The sequence below is a fragment of the Carettochelys insculpta genome, chromosome 13, assembly GCF_033958435.1.
Source record: "Carettochelys insculpta isolate YL-2023 chromosome 13, ASM3395843v1, whole genome shotgun sequence".
Taxonomy (NCBI): domain Eukaryota; kingdom Metazoa; phylum Chordata; order Testudines; family Carettochelyidae; genus Carettochelys; species Carettochelys insculpta.
In genome coordinates, this window is record NC_134149.1 from 27,536,382 (window position 1) to 27,555,513 (window position 19,132).

Below are 19,132 nucleotides of genomic sequence, written 5' to 3' on the forward strand. Positions count from 1 at the left end.
AAATACTTGGTGGAATTTAGTGAGCCCGTAAATTCTAAGGGTGAAATAAAACCATGGGTAAGATTTCTCCTATTCACAGATTTTCCAACAGCTTTGTGCTGTAGGAAAAAGCTCCAAGGACCAGAGGCAAAAAACAGTATAAAGGGAACCATCTGACTGGGGATTGCAAATGACCAATGATGTCTAAGCTATGTAAGTGTAGTGCCAGACTGGCCTGAGATTAAGTTACAGTGCAGCATGACCTCACTGCTTACACAGAACTCAGCTCTTCTTTAGGTCTGGCAATTAAATTAATCAAGATTTTTACCATACCTATGTCTACATCTCTTTCTGTGCAGCTCTTCAAAGTTCTTCGAATTATTGAGCCTAATATTTAGACTCTCATATGCTATTGGGGACCTTAATTACTATGTGCAGTGTATACTATATACAGTGACTGAGCGTGCTTATGAAAAAGATGATAAAAATCAGACAAAGAGACTCCCTGTTTGCGGCCATCTATTGTGTTATATTTGACAAGCACCGAGAGGGGAGTAACGTTATCTGAGGACTGAATAGCTTCCTAAAGCGAGAGAGTTTGGGGTAAGTTCATTTGTTTTTTTCTGTACCTTTTCTTCCTCTTAAGCAACTGTTTCCCATTACTGATACACAGAGAAAGGAAGCTATGTTCATCCCAAGCACCACATATTACTGAAAAACAAGCATCATCTGGTGGTGATGGGGGAGAAGGGGGTCATGTTGAAAATGGGCCTTTGTTGATAGCTAAATAGCTGTTCTAAGCAGCTTATCCAAAAATGTAGATGTGAAGGTTTCCAGCCGTTTTATTTCTTTTCTGTCTCCCAAGACCCATTCCCTTGCTTCAGGTAATACCTTACTGTAGCTGAGCTATATCAATTGCTAACCTATTCTTTTAGGGGGAGATTAGTTTGTAAGAAGCACATTTTAGCTAACCACTAAAAACAAAAGCATCCAAAATAAAGCTAAAATCTGAAAGAATACTGCAAGTTACACAAGGGCAGAAAGAGAACACATTTGTGTTGACTCTCAGAGGAAAAAGTTGGCAGGGCACTCAGTGAAATAAAACAGTTGGGGGGAAAACACATGTCCTGCAATTCTTTGGTTATGACAGCAAGGATCATTTTCAATAGTCTTAAGAGACTGAAAACTGCTCTGTTTTTTCTGGATTAAAATGAATTGATCCAACTAGAAATTAGCAACAGATGACCTGTGAGAACGTGCATGACAGCATTTACAGTGCTTGACCATATTTTCCACCCCCCGAAAATATTAGTCCCTTGGGTTATGATGTCCATTTTTGTGCATTTAAAAAATGATATTCTACTTATTTAAATCAACCTAGAATTAGAAACACTACTGCATATCACCAGTGCCATCATTGCCAGATTGAATTCATCCTTTTGCAGCAAGGTCCCATTTCAACCAAATACTCGCGCACATATCTGAACCTAAGTTCTGTGATGCATAAGGGTAGTTTTAAGCATGTGCTAAATGTTCTCCTGAAGCAGGGCCCAAGTTCTGGAGTGATATACAAAAGGTAGTTATGACGTGCAGGTGAGCCCTCACATGAGAAGAGAAATAGCACAGTTTAAAGGCATGTAAGTGGATTGATTTTATATAGGAGGCAGCATTGCAACTGGCACGCAGGTGCTACAATCTGTCTACTTTGGTTGAGAAAGAGGGGCCAACTTCTATTGTCATTCACACTACTGCAGGGCCAAATTCAACCCTAAGGCCACAGTAGGTACATCTCTGAATCTAGGAGAGTTTCACCCATTTAAACAAGCATGGAAGAGAGTCTGCCAACTACCAAAGCAACAAGAAGTCCTGTGGCACCTTATAGACTAGCAGATATTTTGGACCATAAACTTTCATGGGCAAAGACCCGCCTCATCAGATGCGTGAATGAAGTGGGTCTTTGCCCATGAAATCTTATGCTTCAAAATATCTGTTAGTCTATAAGGTGCCACAGGATTTCTTGTTGTTCTTGAAGATACAGACTAACATGGCTCCCTCTATGATACTTGTCAACTACCAGTGGTTTTATATGAATGTGGAGAAATCATTTGCCTCAGCTGATTCTTTTCTTCAGGAAAGTTTTACAATTTAACTACTTACAGAACAGGAGGATGTTTCCTTTCCATTTGTAAGTTTATGTACAAGGATTGTTTTACATCAGATCCTGATAAAGAAAGGGTTACAGTTAGGCACAAAAACATGGTTTTCCTGCCATTTCCTCCCTCTTTGTGTAATGAAAATTTGTGAAGTTATTATGCAAACTGCTCAGCCATTTTTGGAACCCATTTGTGAATATCCTATGGCCAGGGGTTATCTTAAAATAGGATTTGCTGGTTTCATTTTACACATAAAACACGTTGGGCAAAGCTAATCAAAACAGGGTAGGGAACTATTCTGAAAAATAATTATTTCAACTTCAATATAATGATTATCTATGTAACTTCATTGTAATAATTATCTATTTTAACGTTTGTCAAATTCTGCTATCCGTTACAAGGTACTGAACACTGGTATACCTGTTAAACACACACACACACATGAGTTCTTACCAGGAATACGTACTAAAAACTTGCTACACAGTGCCAAAATGCAAACATATAGTGCCAGCTCCTGACTTGAGTTGTAATCCCACATACAGCTAAATTCTGAAGCCCTTACTCAGGTGAAAACTACCATTAAAGGCAATGCTGGCATTGCAGTAAGGAAAGTGGCAAAATTCTGCCGACATCTCCATTGTGATGCCTGAAAACACCGTAGGAAAATTGTACTCACTGAACCTCTGTTCTTAGAAAAAGCTGTTTCCCTTTATTTGCACGAAAGGATGACAGCATGAGCCCTCCCCCTCTCCTGCAAAGTGATTAGAAATTCTGAGTAAGATCATCATACTTTCAGCCAAAATGCTTGAATGTTTTTGAACTATTCAGTTCTCGGACCACCCTGCACTGTCAGAACACAATCTCATGGCAGGAAGTATTAAATGTACCTCTCCCTGGATGAGTACACACATTGTACATGTGTTTTGTTCTGTCTGTGTCATTCTTATAAGCAAATTATGCACCATTATTTAATTCAATAAATATATCCCTTTTTCTCAGTTCATGAATTATCCGAACCATCTGATTTTTTAAAATAGTATCAGTGCTTTGGAGTTGTTTGACAGAATAATTATTTGAGCAAATTTCAGTCTTTCAGTTGTGTGTGGATGCAATGTGTGGGTTATTTAGTTGTCATTACTCATTGCGAGAGACTTGTCACAAAAGTCATGATATTGTTTCTGCTACCTAATTGCACCACTGAAACATTCAAACAGGCAGATAAGGAACAGCAAACATTCGCATTCACGCCTGAATGGGGGTCTCCATAGCAGCAGGCAAGCCCAAAGCATTTGTGTGAATAGACATATACTTGTAAATATAAGAAAAGAGGGGCTGGGACATCAACTGAGATTTTTTAAAAATGAGTGTGATTTGGAGCTCATTTTGAGCACCCAATTTAGCACACTCTCAAAGGCAGTGGTTCTCAAATGTTTTGCCCTGTGGCCCACCACGCTCAACACAACTGTTTCCATGGACCACCAGCCAACCACTTGTGATGACAAAGTGCCTTTGCTTATCTCTAAATATCCTAAATTATTCATATTAGGCCAGTGGAGCTATAACATAAGGGAGCGTGTGTAATCCATAAGAAAGGAAAGCCCAGCAGCAGGGTGTGGGTTATCCTGTTTATTGCCCCCCATCTTCCAGATGGTCACTCAATAAACGGGTCAGATGTCTTCATTTCACCCTTCTATTTGAGAGTCTGTTGACGGCTCACCAGTCCGATTCTGGAGCTCTAGGTCTTATCACAGAAGGGGCAGTGGCTGGTAGTTGTTAGAGGTGTAGGGGACAGCTTTGGCCCCTTTTTCCTACTTGTCCATCTCTTCTCATCTACACTGCAGAGGGACCTCTAAAATTGTCCCACCCTCCTCACAGATTATCGTTTTCTGGTGGGGATGGTCCTGGGCAGTGCTCTCCCAAGTGTCACCACTCATGTTGCACTTTTTCATGAGTGCCTTCGGTACGTCCCTATATTGCTTCCTCTGGCACCAAACGCTCTCCTTCCTTCAACTCAGAAAACAGAATCTGTTTTGGGAGGCGATGAGCAGACTCTGAATCATGTGACCAGTCCAACAAAATTGTCGGTGTTTGAAAATTACTTTAATGCTGGTTAAGTTTGACCCTTCTAGGATGCAAGTGTTCATGAGCCTAGCTTCCCAAGAGACATTTAAGATTCTCCTGAGGCAGCACTGATGATATTAATCAACTGTTTTCAAAAGATGCTTATATGTTGTCCAGGTTTCATATGCATACGATAGGATTGGAATAACCACTGCACAGTATACAAGGAGCTTTGTTTTAGCATAAATGTCCCGGTTTTCAAAGACCCTTTGTCTCAGGCGGGCAAAAGCAGAGCTTGCACAGCTCAGATGATCCTGGATTTCTGCATCAATGTTGATTTTAGCAGAAAGATGACTTCCAAGATATGGGAAGTGCTCCACATTTTCCAGCAGTCCTCCATTGAATTCAATAGAAAGTACCTGAGATTGTCCTATTGGTGAGGGTTGATGGAGGTACCTTGGTCTTTTTAACATTCAGTGTGAGGCCAAGATTCTCATATGCTATGGTGAAGGTGCTTAAGATGGTCGGAAGGGCTCTGGGAGGAAGAACAGCAACCATGTTGTCATCTGCATATTTGAACTCTATGACTGAGGTCATGGAGGTCTTGGTTTTAGCCTTCAGTCTCCTGAAACTGAAAAAGCCTCCCATTCATTCTATAGACAATCTTCATGTTATCTGGAAGCTTGCCATCAATGAGGTTAAGGATCATGGTGATGAAGATGCAGAACAGTGATGGGGCAATGATACATTTGTGTTTGACCCCCATTTTTGACCTCAAAGGAGTCATTTTGGGATCTGTTGTTGCTCAATATCATGGCAGTCATGTTGTTGTGAAGCAGCCTCAAGATGCTAATGAATTTTTTGGGGCAGCTGACCTTTGAAAGGATGGGTCACAGCGCACTACAATTGATCGACTTAACCAAAGTGTTCAATTCAATGAAACTCATGTATAAGGCTGGGTTTTGCCCCCAATATAGCATGTTTGATTACCTGGCCTATGGACAGGTGGCATGTGTGCATTCAATGGAAGGAGCTCCTGGCCCTCGAAAACTTTGTACAGGATTTGGAGGCCAGGTTGGCAGAATTGGAGGAACACAGGGAAGCAGAGAGGTATGTAGAGGAGGATTTCTGGGACACTCTAGAACTGTCCCACCTCCATTCAGACAGCCCCTGTGCTGTTGTGGAGGGTTAAAGTCTCAGGGGAGGAGAACATTCAACTGGAGCAGAGGAAAACCATCCCATATTTGGAACCTTCCTTCCAGATGATGTTTTGGTATCCTCTTACACTGAGGGTACTGCTCTGGGGGACAGAACGCAAATCACTAGGAAAAGGTAGGTGTTAGTAATGGGGGATTCAATCATTAGAAGCATTCAGCGGGGTTTACAATGAACAGGAGAACCATATGGTGACTTTTCTGCCTGGTTTGAAGGTTGCAGATCTCTCAAGACATTTAGATAGGCTTATGTGTAGTGCTGGGGAGGAGCTGGTAGTTGTGGCAATTGTATGTACCAGTGACACAGGGCAGGGTAGGAGAGAGACTCTTGAGGTCAAACTTAGGCTGCTAGGAAAGAGATTGAAATCCAGGAGAATGGTACCCTAGAGATCCAAGGGCTAGCCAGTGGATATAGTATACTTAGATGTCCAGAAAGCCTTTAACATTGTCCCTAACCAATGGCTTTCAAGGAAAGTAAGTTGTGATGGGATAAGAGAGAAAGTCTTCCCATAGATTGATGACCAGTTAAAAGACAGTGAAAAAAGGGTGGGAATAAATGGCCAGTGTTCAGAATAGAGAATGGTAACTAGGGATTCATACTGAAACCAATCCTATTCAACTTATTCATAAATGAACTGGAGAAAGGGGTAAACAGTGAGGTGGCAAAATTTGTATGTGACGCTAAACTGCTCAAGATAATTAAGAACAAAGCAAACTGTGAAGAGCTTCAAAAAGTTCTCACGAAACTAAGTAACTGGGAAACAAAATGGCAAACGAAATTTAATGTTGATAAATGTAGAGTGATGCACATTGGAAAATAATCTCCACTACACGTACAAAATAATAGGGACTAATTTAGCTGTTACAACTCAAGAGAGTGATCTTGGTGTCACTGAAGATAGTTCTATGAAAACATCCACTCAATGTGCAGCAGCAATCAAAAAAGCAAACAGAATGTTAGGAATCATTAAAAAGGATAAAGAATGAGACAGACAATATCTTATTGCCTCTGTATAAATCCCTGGTACACCCACATCTTTAATATTGTGCACAGATGTGGTCACCTCAAAGAAAAGATATATTGGCTTTGGAAAAGGTTCAGAAAAGGCCAAAAAAATGACTTGGTGTTTGGAATGGGTACCATCTGAAGACAAATTAGAAAGACTGGGACTTTTCAGTTTAGAAAAGGGGAGAAGAAGAAGAGATGTGATAGCAGTCTATAAAATCATTTTGGGTTTGGAAAAAGTTATCTACTTGTTCTCATAACATAAGTACTAGGGGTCACCAAATGAAATTAATGGGTAACAGGTTTAAAACAAAGGGAAGTTTTTCTTCACACAGTACATGGCAGGCCTGTGGAACTCCTTGCCAAAAGATGTTGTGAAGACCATGGAGGTGAGGTCCATCAAAGGCTATTAGCCAGGACCAGTAGGAATGATGTCAGAGGCTGGAAATGGCTGATAAGAGGGATCACTTGGGCTATGGCTACACCACAGTGATCCTTTGAAAGAAGTTCTTTCAGCAATCCCCTTTTGAAAATATGGGTGAGGAAACACCACAGATTGAAAAATCCGGTGTCATGGACAACTGCTCCTTTGAAAACAAAATGCTCCATGGGCATCTGCACACGTTTTTTTCCAAAAGAATCTTTTGGAAAAAGGAGCTCTTCCTCATCCGGGAACAGAAGAGGGCCACCAGAAGAAGTGCCGAGTTCTTCCAACTTAATAGCAGAAAAACACATTTAGTGTGTAGACACTCCACAGGATTTTTCAAAAGACCCCTAGGTTTTTTGAAAAAACTCGCTAGTGTAGATGTAGCCTTGATGATTACCTATTCTGCTCAAGCCCTATGGGGCATTTGGCATTGGCCGCTGTTGGAAGACAGGATACTGGGCTAATTGGACCAGAAGTCTGACCCAGTATAGCTGTTCTTATATTATTAATTTACCAAACTTCATTTTAAACATAATAAAGTATTAATCTATATCCAGAACAAAAAGTTTCAACATTGTCCTTATTTATGGCCAGGGTGAGGAACATTTTTGGGTCAGGGGCCACTGATCCACAGAAAAATCAGTTGAGGGCCACAAGTGAGAGCCAACTGCCCCTCACTTGTGGCCCCAAACCCTCACTGATGTGGCTGCAGCTGAGACACCTCTCTCCCCTAGAGAATGGGGCGGGGGGCACTCTCCTGGCTTTGCACTCCACCCCCAACGCTCCCAGTAACAGCCTCTTGCTGTTTCTATTGGCTGGAATTCCAGAATCACAGCCAATGGGAACAGTGGAGAAAGCCTGTAGGCAATGCATCCATGTACTGCTGTTTCCCCAGCTGAGGCGTGCGGGAGGGGCAGTACATGGAACTGCTTGCTCCCCTCACAAGCTGGATTCAGTGAAGCTCCGGGCTTTCTTTCCTCCTTTCTTTCCTCCTGCACCTCAGCAGGAAGCTAGGGCTGGCACTCCAACCTCGCGGGGTGTGGGTGTGAGGCTGGAGTGCCAATGTGGACTCCCTGCAGTGGGGGGGAGTAAGGGAAGGGAGCTCTGAGCCTGTGGCCTACTTGCAAGATGGCTAGAGACCACTAGTGGTCCACAGACCCCAGATTGAGAACCAGTGCTCAAAGGGGAATGGATTTTCTAGAACCACTGAGTATTTGTCGTTTGAGAATTTGGGTTCTGAAGGTGGCCTTGTGTTTCCTGGCACACAAACAAATAGACTGGAAAATAAATTGTCAACTACTAATCTCATATTACTTGCCTTCCTATGGAGTCCCCTTGCCTGCATGCAGGATCAGGAAAACACTATGATAATTTAAAGTAGCAAATTACAATTTCAGTACAACGCATCCCAAAAGTTGAGGCATCTAATGTCAGGCAGTTTTAAAAATCTTGGCCCTTGGTTTAAAACCAACAGCCATCTAAAATTCAAGCAGTGGAAGAAGACACTGATTGACATCATTCAGCCAAATGTACTTGCGAAGGGAGGCAATCATACACAGAGTCCCAAAATTTCTGGTTTCTTGTGCCTGTATATCTTGCTACCTTGTCCACACACAAGGACCAAACAGGCTGAACTGGATGATAAAGCGGCACACACGGTCCCATAAACCAACATCACAGATTTGTTAGTGTAAGAACAATAGCATCCTAATAACTTTGATGTTAGTTATATTGCTTCTTTCATCTGAGAGACAAATATATGTGTAAGCAGTGCTTTTTTCGGACCAGTACTTGCTGCTACTAAATACCGGAAGCTCAACAGCTCTAGCTGCAGGATTGGCTGGAAGGGGTGGGCAGGTGGCTCTTTTTTGCTTTTTTTTTTTTTTTTTAAAAAAAAAAACAAAAACAAAAACCAGTTTGTAAGCATGACAGTTATTCCTGTTTACGTCCCAGCTAACACAAATAACGTTACAACATTTGTTGCAACCGTGTAGATGGCAGGAATAAATAAATTTCAATGAATTTCTAAAGGACATTGCATTTTGGTACTACAGCACCGATTAGGTGACCAACCGTCCAGCGCTTGGTGGGACGATCCCATATTTGGGGCACCAAAAATACAGCCCGTTTTATTTTTTTAAAGGGATGAATTGTCCCCTATTAGTCCCTCGGGAGCTGGGGGTGGGGCGGGAGTGCTCACAGCTGCTGCTTTCCCCGGGCTCTGGGCAGGGAGTGCCCGCAGGCCACTGCTCCCACAGGGCTCCTCACCTGGAGCTTCCATAGGGCTCTGCCGCCTCGGGGCTCCATGCCGGGAGCTCCCGTGGGTCACTGATCTCTCAGGGCTCTGGGAGGGGAGCACCGGTGGCTGCCGCTTCCCTGGGGCTTAGTGCAGCTGGGAGGAGCTGCTCCTCCCCACCCCCCAGCATCTCTCTGTCCCGTATTTGGGACAGGGAGATACGGTCACCTTAGCCCTGATGAGTTAGCAGTCTCAGAAAAGTTCGACGTTTTTTGAAGCGGCGTGAATGGGAAAGCGGAGAAGCAGACGTGAATCTGGACAGAGGTTTTACTACTTTTTTTGCTAATGGAAGGAAGGGAGAATTTTAATGTTTGTTACAAAACTTTCTTATTCCTGAGTAACTGGAAAATTGCACAATCAGCTGTCCTGAGCCATGAAATACAGACCTGGACTTCCCCAAAGCTTGGTTTCTTGTTCTCTCAATGGGCCTCATCGCTAATTCTTGTTAATTATTCCTGATTTTTAGATTTGCCTATCTACTTGAATTTTCCTTCTGGAGCAGTACTTTGTCACATGAGTTTTAGTGAATCTTTCCAGTGTGAATTATCAGAGGGGTAGCCGTGTTAGTCTGGATCTGTAGAGCAACGAAGGGTCCTGTGGCACCTTATAGACTAACAGAAATGCTCTAAACTTTTCTGTTAGTCTATAAGGTGCCACAGGACCCTTCGTTGCTCTCCAGTGTGAATGTTCATGGTTTCTCAAAAATTTATTTTTTCTGAGCATTTCAGGTTTATTCAAAGCCAGAAACTCAACCTGACACTTGCTAGCTTAGCTGGATCTGTCAAACACCAGTGCTTTTTCTAGAAGACCAACAAGTTGATTGTTTCATAACTGAATTCTCTTGTGACACTTGTTAGGGTCATTCAGTCCCCACCCCCTTCACATATACTTCTTGCTGCAATCCCAGGGAAACCAGAATCTTGCAGCAAAAATATTTAGGTAAGTCTCCTGAGAAACGTTGGCTGCTTAAACGGTCAAGTTGAACCCCTCAAACCAGGCAAGTTAGAAACTTAGCCAATTTCCAGTTTGGCTAGGAGTGAATGGGCCAGATTTGCATAGCTTGGGTTCACTATGCAGTGACTGTGCCAGTGGTTCTCAACCCATTGTGGGTAAGTGAGGAGCTCTGTGTGCTGTATGGGCCACATCCATGTGTAATGGGGTTCGGGGTCCCCAAGCACTGCACCCCATCCGCAGGCAGGAGCGACTCTCACTTAGCAGGTAGAACCGGAAGTTTATTAGTTGACAGAGGCACAGCCCCGTACAAAGGTGTCAGCGCAGCCAGTGGAGACAGTAATTCCAATTCATCTTGGGGAGAGGAGCCCGAGGGGTGTCCCATCTGGGTCTAGCTTCCCCTCAGCACAGGCTGGCTGCCTTCCCCTCTCTCCTCAGCTTCTAACTGCTGCCTCCGATTCAAAACCCAGCTCGGCTCCTCCCTCTCTTTGTTCAGGTCAGAAGTGTTACCTGCCAGCTTCGGTTACAGCCCCAGGGGTCACCCTCAGCCACTGTGAGCTGCTCTGCCTGTCTCACACACATCCAGCCTGACTCTCACACCCCAACTCCATCATGCCATACAATATACATAACACCTGTATAGCCACGAGGCTGCCACATGGGTCACAGCTGAAAGCTGGTACAAGTGTCTTAAAATGGCCCGTGTACTTTGCACTCACTTTATGTGACCTTTATGCTGCCTGCTCAATATAATGAGAACTGTGTGTAATTGAGACTTAGGCCCAGTATGTTTGATTTTGCATCCTTCCTTGTGCTTGGTAGGGATGTTAAACAGTTAACTGGTGAGCACCCTGGTGAGCATGAGGTTTACTGGTGTGCTTACTAGTGAAATCTGGTGGCAGCCAGCCACACTGGGCTGAAGCAGCCCCAGTCACGGAGGGGCCAGTGTCAGCGCTCCCTCTAATTTCCCCCTATTTGGTGCACATAACCAGATTAGTGTGGCAGGAACAGGGCCGAGGAGTTCTGAGCATGGAGGGGGCTCAGGCGTGAGGTGCAGAAATGTGAGGGCTCAGCTCACACTGTTAGGTCTCAGCAGGTGAGGGGTGATTTGATAGCCGTATTCAAATTTCTGAAGGGCGGCTCTAAAGAGGGTGAAGAAGGGCTGGTCTTATGTGGGGAGGGCTAGCTCAGCGGTTTGAGCATTGGCCTGCTATCAGCCAGGGTTGTGAGCTCAGCTCTCGAGGAGGCCATTTAGGGCCTGGGGCAGAAAGATATCAGGGATGGTGCCTGGTCTTGCCAAGAGGGCAGAGGAGTAGACCAGATGACTTCCTGAGGTTCCTTCCAGCTCTAGGACATATGTATCTCCAATTATATCTATATTTGTAGGGCTGGTGCTGAAGGGCTTGGAATGTATGGGAGGGGCTCAGGCCTTAGTGTTGGTGCCCAGGGGGGAGTATAGGTTCTGGGCTGGGGCTATGGGTTTTAGGTAGGGCTGGAGATATGGACTTTGGGGTGCAGAAGCATGCTCAGGGCTGGTCGGGGGGCATGTGGTGAGGCAGGGGGGTTGGGCTTTGGTCTTATCTGGGCAGCCCTGTGCTGGGGCCAGCAGCCATCACCACTTCCAGGCTTGGGGAGAAACATTTCTCCCTGCTGCAGCCCTGAGCCCCCATGCAAGGCTTAATGGGAAGCTGCACAGCCATGCAGATGCACAGCTTCGGGAGCTGGTGAGCTGTGCAGTGGGGCTACACAGCCGCATGGGGACCAGCAGTGGGGTTTCACGGCTGTGGCAGAGCCAGCTAGCGGGTCCTAATTAAGAATGGCTAACGGGTTAAGCACTGGAGGTTAACTGTTTCAACACCTCTGCTGTGCAGATAAGGAATTTGAAAGGGAAGCTATTTACAATACCAATGCCCCGTCTCCCTCTATGGGGTGGAGTGCTGAAACCTTGTTTGGGGCCTATAAACCCTTTGATTAGAGTTCACAGGCTGCCCCACCCCTGGAGTTCTGAGCACTCAGCCCTCACCTTAGGCTCAACTGCCAGAATCAGGCATCACGTTACAAGCCTAGGTTATTTAGGGTAACTCTTGGGAGATGCATTGCCCTCCTGTGACCCTGCCCAAATTTTAATTGCTAAATGGGGAGCCCCCACATGCCCTCTCCCTGTGCCTCTGCGTGGCTCTTCCTGCAGATCTCCCCTGCAGGCACCAGTTGCTCATAGTTACAAATAACATCAAGGATCTAACAAGAACTCCTGTGGCACCAATAAGTATTTTTTCAACTTAAAATATACCATTAATTTACAACAACACAATCAAGACTGACAGGGCAGAGCCAGATTCTTGTCCATTTCATGCACGATGAAAATACCAAAGAAGCCTGGCAGTCACTCATCACGATACTGGCAATAACCTGTAACGTGCTCAATGTAAATATCCCGGGACCACCTGATGGAATCAGACACCATCAGCTTGCGCATCAGTCGGGCGTAGTGACAACCGATGTCACAAGCCTCCAGTACCCTGTCATTCAGGGGGTCCCAGGTACCCAACGCCCCCACAAGCAATGCATGAACCTCCACCGAGTAGCCCCAGGCCTGCAAGATGTCTGCCAACAGGGCATACTTCTGTACCTTCTTAGCCCGAGTGTTGCGAAAGATGCCAAAGCGGGTCTTCACCCATGAAAGCTCATGCTCCAAAATATCTGTTAGTCTAGAAGGTGCCACAGGACTTCTTGTTGTTCTCGAAGATACAGACAAACACAGCTACCTCTCTGATACTTGTCATGAAGGATCTAAGTTACTGGCATTTTAAATCTGAAGTTAATCTGAACTGAATGAAGCTTCTGAAAGATTTTCTTTTCAATTGCTTCCCTATTTCAGACTCCCTGTTGGTGTAAATTGTTTGTGAGCTCTTTTGACACAGTGACTCATTCATAGCAGCATTGGCTTCTAGATTTCCTCCAGCGAGTGCAAATCGTGAGTCCAGCTGCAAAGCCCTCTTTAATCCATGCGAGGGGCTGTGTCTTGTGGACGTTCTGTGGGTTTCTTTCATGCTTCAAGCTCCGTTTGGGCTATTTATAAATGTCATTTTCAAGTGCTGCACTCTGTTAAACCTGAAATCACGGTTGTTTTACACTGTATATTTGTCCAGAAATGTGGCTAGTTAAGAAGCACAGAAACCTTAGTTCTGAATATAGTCAGTTCAGTCTAGAGCTCCCTGTGCACCCGGAATAGACTATGTTGAGGCAGATCCTCCCATGTATGTTTTTTTTGCAACTTAAAATATACCATTAATTTACAACATCACAATCAAGACTGACAGGGTAGAGCCAGATCCTTGTCCATTTCATGCACTATGTGTATATGTGTGATCACAAACAACCTAGGGGACTGGGAACAGTGGTGGAAAGTCACTCAGCCCACCTGCAGTGATGACCATGTTACACCACTTATTTTGTGCCGGACAGTAGATCTATCATTTGAGGAGAACGTTGATTTTAGGGCAGGGTTTATGCTGGCCCGCTGAGATATTGAGCAGCCCCAATCTTTAAGGGCACTTTGCCTACACACAGAGGCCTAGGTGCTGGTCTGTGCATCATTAGCAGCGTTGGAGGGGGATCTACGGCACTGGATTTTCCAGAATTCTAGCTGAATCAGTCAATTCCTGGCAGAGGCTCCTGTGTGCCTGTAGTACCACACTTGGAAAGGTTGCAGCATCCTTCCCTTGTCCAGCTCCATTGACTGGCATGGAACAGAGGAGTAAGGGAGAATAGACTCACTCATATTCCTTCCCTCCTCTTTTCGAGCACGTATTGCTTGCAGAAGGGACCAGGTGCTACCCTGTTCAGGTACACCTTCATTGCGGCTGGGAGTACGCTTCCTAACACAGGTGAACAAACAAGCTAGCTTTGCTTTCAAGCCAAGTTAGCATGTTTAACTACTCTGAGGGTACAGCTACACATAGGGGAAGGCTGATGTCATGGCAGTTTATCTTTCGGGGTTTGATTTAGCAGGCCTAGTGGGGCCACAATAAATGGAACCACCAGGGCTCCTCCATCGACCCTTGTATTCCTCACAGTCATGAGGAGTAAGGGAAGTTGACAGGAGAGTTTCTCCCATTGATGTTCTGCTGTGGGGACAGCAGAAAAAAATGATTTAGGGTAGGTCGATGCTGGCTACACAATTCATGGAACTGGGGTTGTGTATTTAAAAAAAAACAAAACAAAACACCAATTTTCCCCATATTGTGGACCTGGTCTGAGAAACAAAGTCCCAGCTGAAGTGTAGGCCAACCCGCAGTGTGATCCTGATTAATCCCTATGCAGGGGAGCACGGGAAGGGGATACTCATGCGTTTCCGCACCTGCATGGCCAAGCAGAGGCTTGCCAGGATCTGGCCGTAGAATGGATGTGGAAGGAGCTGAGAGACTATGGCCACTACACTCTTGAGCTGCCAAACCAAACAAAGCTCCACTAAAGCTTCCTCCAGGTGCCCCCTAGGAAGAGCAAGATCAGAATTCCCCTTCCTGGGCCCTTGCCTTCTTTAGGAAGAAAGGACACCTCCCTCCCAGTTATACCCTTGGGCTACGTCTACACTAGAAGCATCTGTCGACAGAAGTTACTGTCGACAGAGAAATCTCGACAGAACCTCTGTTGACAGATTGCTGCTACGCACAACGGGTGCATTTACACTAGGCAGCTACTGCGAAGTAGCTGGCACAACGTCGAAATAGCATGAATCGCGTCTACACGCGCCGTGTGCTATTTCGACATTGAAATCGACGTTAGGCGGCGAAACGTCGAAATCGCTATTCCTATCCAAAGATGGGAATAGCGGCCTACTTCGACATTCAACATCGAAGTAGGGCATGTGTAGACAATCCACGTCCCACTACATTGAAATAGCGGGGTCCTCCATGGTGGCTATCAGCTGAGGGGTCGAGAGATGCTCTGTCTAGCCCCTGCGGGGCTCTGTGGTCGCCGTGTGCAGCAGCCCATAGCCCAGGGCTTCTGGCTGCTGCTGCTGTGTGCATGGGGTCTGCAACCAGTTGTCACTCTGTGGACCTCGTGCTGTGTAGGCCAAGTGTGTCTGGAAGGGGCCCTTTAAGGGAGCAGCTTGCTCTTGCCCCAGAAGGGCTAGTCCAGCCTGTGACCCTGTCCTCAGGCTTTGCTGGCCCCTTATTTCAACGGGGAGCGCTTGTGTGTGTGGACGCTCCGCATTTCCTTCCAGGGTGGCACCAGCCCCGGAGGATATGTAGACGATATGCATCGAAGTAGCCTATTTCGATGTTCTTACTTCGACATTGTGTGCTAGTGTAGATGTAGCCAACTAGCTCTATTGCCAGAGAGCGGCCAGAGCACCCTGCCCTCTGTTGACAGAACGGCTAACCGGAAGCTCTGCAAACAGGGCTGCCTGATGAACTGGCAGCCCTCTCTGGGGGTAGAAGTGTCTACACTACACTTCTGTCAACAGAAGCGTTATCCCTCAAATTTTTGAGGGATAACACTGTTGAGACAAATGCAGAGTTCTGTCCGCAGTGTGGACAGAACGCTTTGTGTGTGTAGCCGCTCCCTGAGTTACATCAACAGAAGCCCCCTTCTGACGACAAAACTCTCTAGTGTAGACACAGCCTATGGGTTTACAAAACCCTCTAATGTAGGCATAGCCAGAGTATGTCTACACTGCAGTCAAAGGTCCGGGGCTGGCCTGTGCCAGCTGGCTTGGGCAAAGGGGCAACTGAATTGTGGTGCAGATGTTCAGTCTCAGCCAATAACCTGGGCTTTGGGATCCGGTGAGGTGGGAGGGTCACAAAGTTCAGGCAGCAGCTCAAGCCCAGTTATCTACACTGCAGTGAAATGCCCCACTGGTCTGAGCCCTGTCAGCTAGACTAGGCCAGTTGTGGGTGTCTAAATGCAGTGCATACATACCCTGAGACACTTGGTGATTTGCTCATAGGGGGCTGTGACAGAGAAGAGACTTGAATAGGTCCCCCAAAGCCCAGGCTAGTGCCCTAATCACTGACCCATCCTTCCCTATCCTCTGGCAGGATACAAGTAATGTTTCCAAGCACTGAGCAGTGCCAGCAATGTGGAACTGGGTTTTTAAATGGGCATTTCATTCAGAAACGAGCATGTTTAACAAGGGACATAAGGCGGGATAATGTCAAAACCCACATTCTCATCTTCCTAGTGGTAGATCAGTTGTGCTCAGTGGGAAGTAGAGCTTTATTTCCATCAACAGCTTGGGTTTAGACTTCTTGGATGGGTCACAGCTGAAAGACATCAATTGTTTTTATGGTTCAAGTCAACAATTCCCCACAAATGCTGCAGTGAAGAATTTTAAGTGTTCTGTGTTGTGACATAGCAAAATTACAGTTTTAATGTCGGTTTCAATGAGTTTCACTTAAGATTAGATTAACTTAATACTCAGGGAAGAGATTTTACTGTTAAAAAAAATCCCCATTGCAGAGCTGTCCAAACCTCTAGGGAAATAGATCAGACTGTGCAGAGCAGACTTTGAAACCACTTTGTACTAGCAACATATACAAGCCAATCAAGAAACACAGTTATTTCCTTTTATTGTCTTCAGTATTTACCCCTTATAGTATCTTTACAACTGAATGCATCCCTGTATTCACACTCTACAAACAATTGTAATGGGCCTTTTAAGGTGTTTGAAAACTGACTCCTCACTTTTTGATATCATGGTAAAATGTATGCAGTGATAGGGTACGCAGTGTTACTAAATTCCTGCTTTGTAATTTTAAAGGGACATGTTCAAACTCAGGTTAGGCACAGCTGGTCAAGTTGGTCTTAAGGGCTATGTGGTTACCTTAATTTGCAACAAGAAAGAGATTAAGAAAATCTGCATCTCAGCAGACACAGGTAAAAGAAAACAGGAGGTAGCATCTTTCTTCCTAGACTCCATTTTCCTTCAGCTCTCCTGACTGGAACTGTATAAAGGGGGCTGAACAATAAAAGTGAGGGACAAATACCCCAAGAGCTTTCTCTTCCTGTCTAGCACCCTTTTATGTAGCCAATGAGACAAAAGAAACAGCTGTTAGACTTTGGGGGTGGGGTCCTGACCTATAAAGTGTAGTCAGTAATGCCAAAGGCTGGAAGAGGAATGCTGCCTACAATCAGGTATAGTTTGTGAAACTGGGCACTAGACTTTTGTCCCTCATTACTTGCATTCACTTAAAAATAAAACTAACTACAAAGCAATAAGTTAATCGAAGTTACGCTAGTATGTTTAAATGAAAAGGTCAGGGTAACTCCATTTAAGGTGGCAACCTTGTTGTGTAGTCTCTTAAAGGGACAGCAGACAGACCTAGATTGTCCATGAGATGGCTGGGCAGTTTAAGACATACATGTTGGGAGAGGAAGAATCCTGGACTGTGAGTCTGCTAGGATCACCTGGCCGAAGTAAAAGCCTGGTAAAAGAATTGTAAACCAAGTGTGGCTGGCAGGCTGCAGTTACAGACATTCAGTGTGGGGCTTGCATGCTGGAAGGATATCTGTGAGTGCTCAAGGGGGGAGCTACCGCAGCAAGACGTTCAGAGCACTGGGGGAGGGGGATCTAGGCCCTCACTGGCCTGTACTGTATCCCAGAATGTTCCATTAATCTTCATATACTTGGATATAAACTGCATTAAAAATTTAGTTTGGAAATCAGGGATTCAAAAGAGTTAGGCAACGCCAGTATTTAGGTTACCCCAGCAACCTTAACTGCAACTTACTTTTTATGTGGAAACCAGTTTTTCAGTGCTTGGAATGGGAAAAAGCAATTTAACAGTTTTTAAAGTGCTACAGGACTGCTGGTTTGTTGAGTTAAAGACTAACAAAATAATTTATTCGGTGATGAGCTTTCATGGGGGCAGACCCACTTCCTCCGGTCTGGAGATACAGTATTTCCAGCACAGACCAACAGTTACATAACACAGGTGTCCAAAAAAAGTGAAATAAAAACTGACAAATCAGATAGACAGAACTGATGGTGGCAGTGAGGGGTGCGAGATACCAATAAGTGTTTCTCTGAAGGGCTGAGAGCCCATGACCAGTCTCCTGAGCCATCCACTACCCCCATTATAACCATTTGGCCAGTAGTATTTGAAAATGAAAGAATGGACAAAAAGTGGCCAAATTCTTCATTAAGAGCTTGTCTAAATGGCACGTTAATGCATACCAGCTGGCATGCAGGTTCTAGCATTGCACATGCAGTGAACTAACTGGCCTAGTATACACGAATATAGCACTGCTTGAAACAGGACTACGTCAGTGCTGACTAGTAATGGAGGGCTGGCCGAATCACTATCGGAGCACACCGGCAGGCATGTGGCACTTTAGGGACCGACAAGGTGGCTTGTTAGGTGGTGAGTTTTCGTGGAGGGGGACCTGCTTCTCCAGATCTGGGGATGTGGCGTTTCCAGTTCAAACTGACAGTTGTATGAGGTGAGGTCCAAACTGACAAATTGGATGAGTGGCACTGAGGGGTTGGGAGAGGGGTGCAAGATATTAATAAGTGCCTGATAAACTCAGATCCAGATGGATATCCCTCTCACCAAATCCAAAAAGATGGACACCGTATCCATGGGACTAACAGTGAAAAACTTACTGGTGTCTTGGGCCCCTCACTCCCCCTGCCCCTTCAGTTCTGTGTATTGGATTTGTCAGTTTTTATTTCAATTTTTTTGTACCTCTGTGCTATAACTGTCAGTCTGTGCTGGAAAAACTACATCTCCACGGCTGAAGAAGTAGGTCTGCCCCTGAAAGCTCATTACCTAATAAATTATTTTGTTAGTCTTTAAAGTGCTACGTGACTGCTGGTTTGTTTCCTTAGAATACAGACTAACATAGCTACCTCTGTTACAGTTTTTTAACTTCGCTAAATCTGAATCCAACATTGTGGAACAAAGAAAGAGGCATGTCTCTAGCCCCAGGGCATTCTCCCTATCAGATTTCAAAGGCCTGCTGCAAAACAATGGATGCAGAACATCTCAAAAAGCATCGTAAGACTCTTAAAATGTAACACAACATAGATGCTACTAC

The 19,132-nt window shown here is 45.0% G+C and overlaps 1 protein-coding gene across 1 annotated transcript in view; it reads left to right on the plus strand.

Moving 5' to 3' along the window:
- The first annotated feature begins 276 nt into the window (after window positions 1–276).
- The window catches only part of LPAR4 (lysophosphatidic acid receptor 4), a 63,365-nt gene continuing 44,509 nt past the window's right edge, over window positions 277–19,132 (plus strand). The window contains exon 1 of the mRNA XM_075007738.1: window positions 277–582. The gene's annotated coding sequence lies outside the window, so the exon portion shown is untranslated. The remainder of the gene's footprint in view (window positions 583–19,132) is intronic.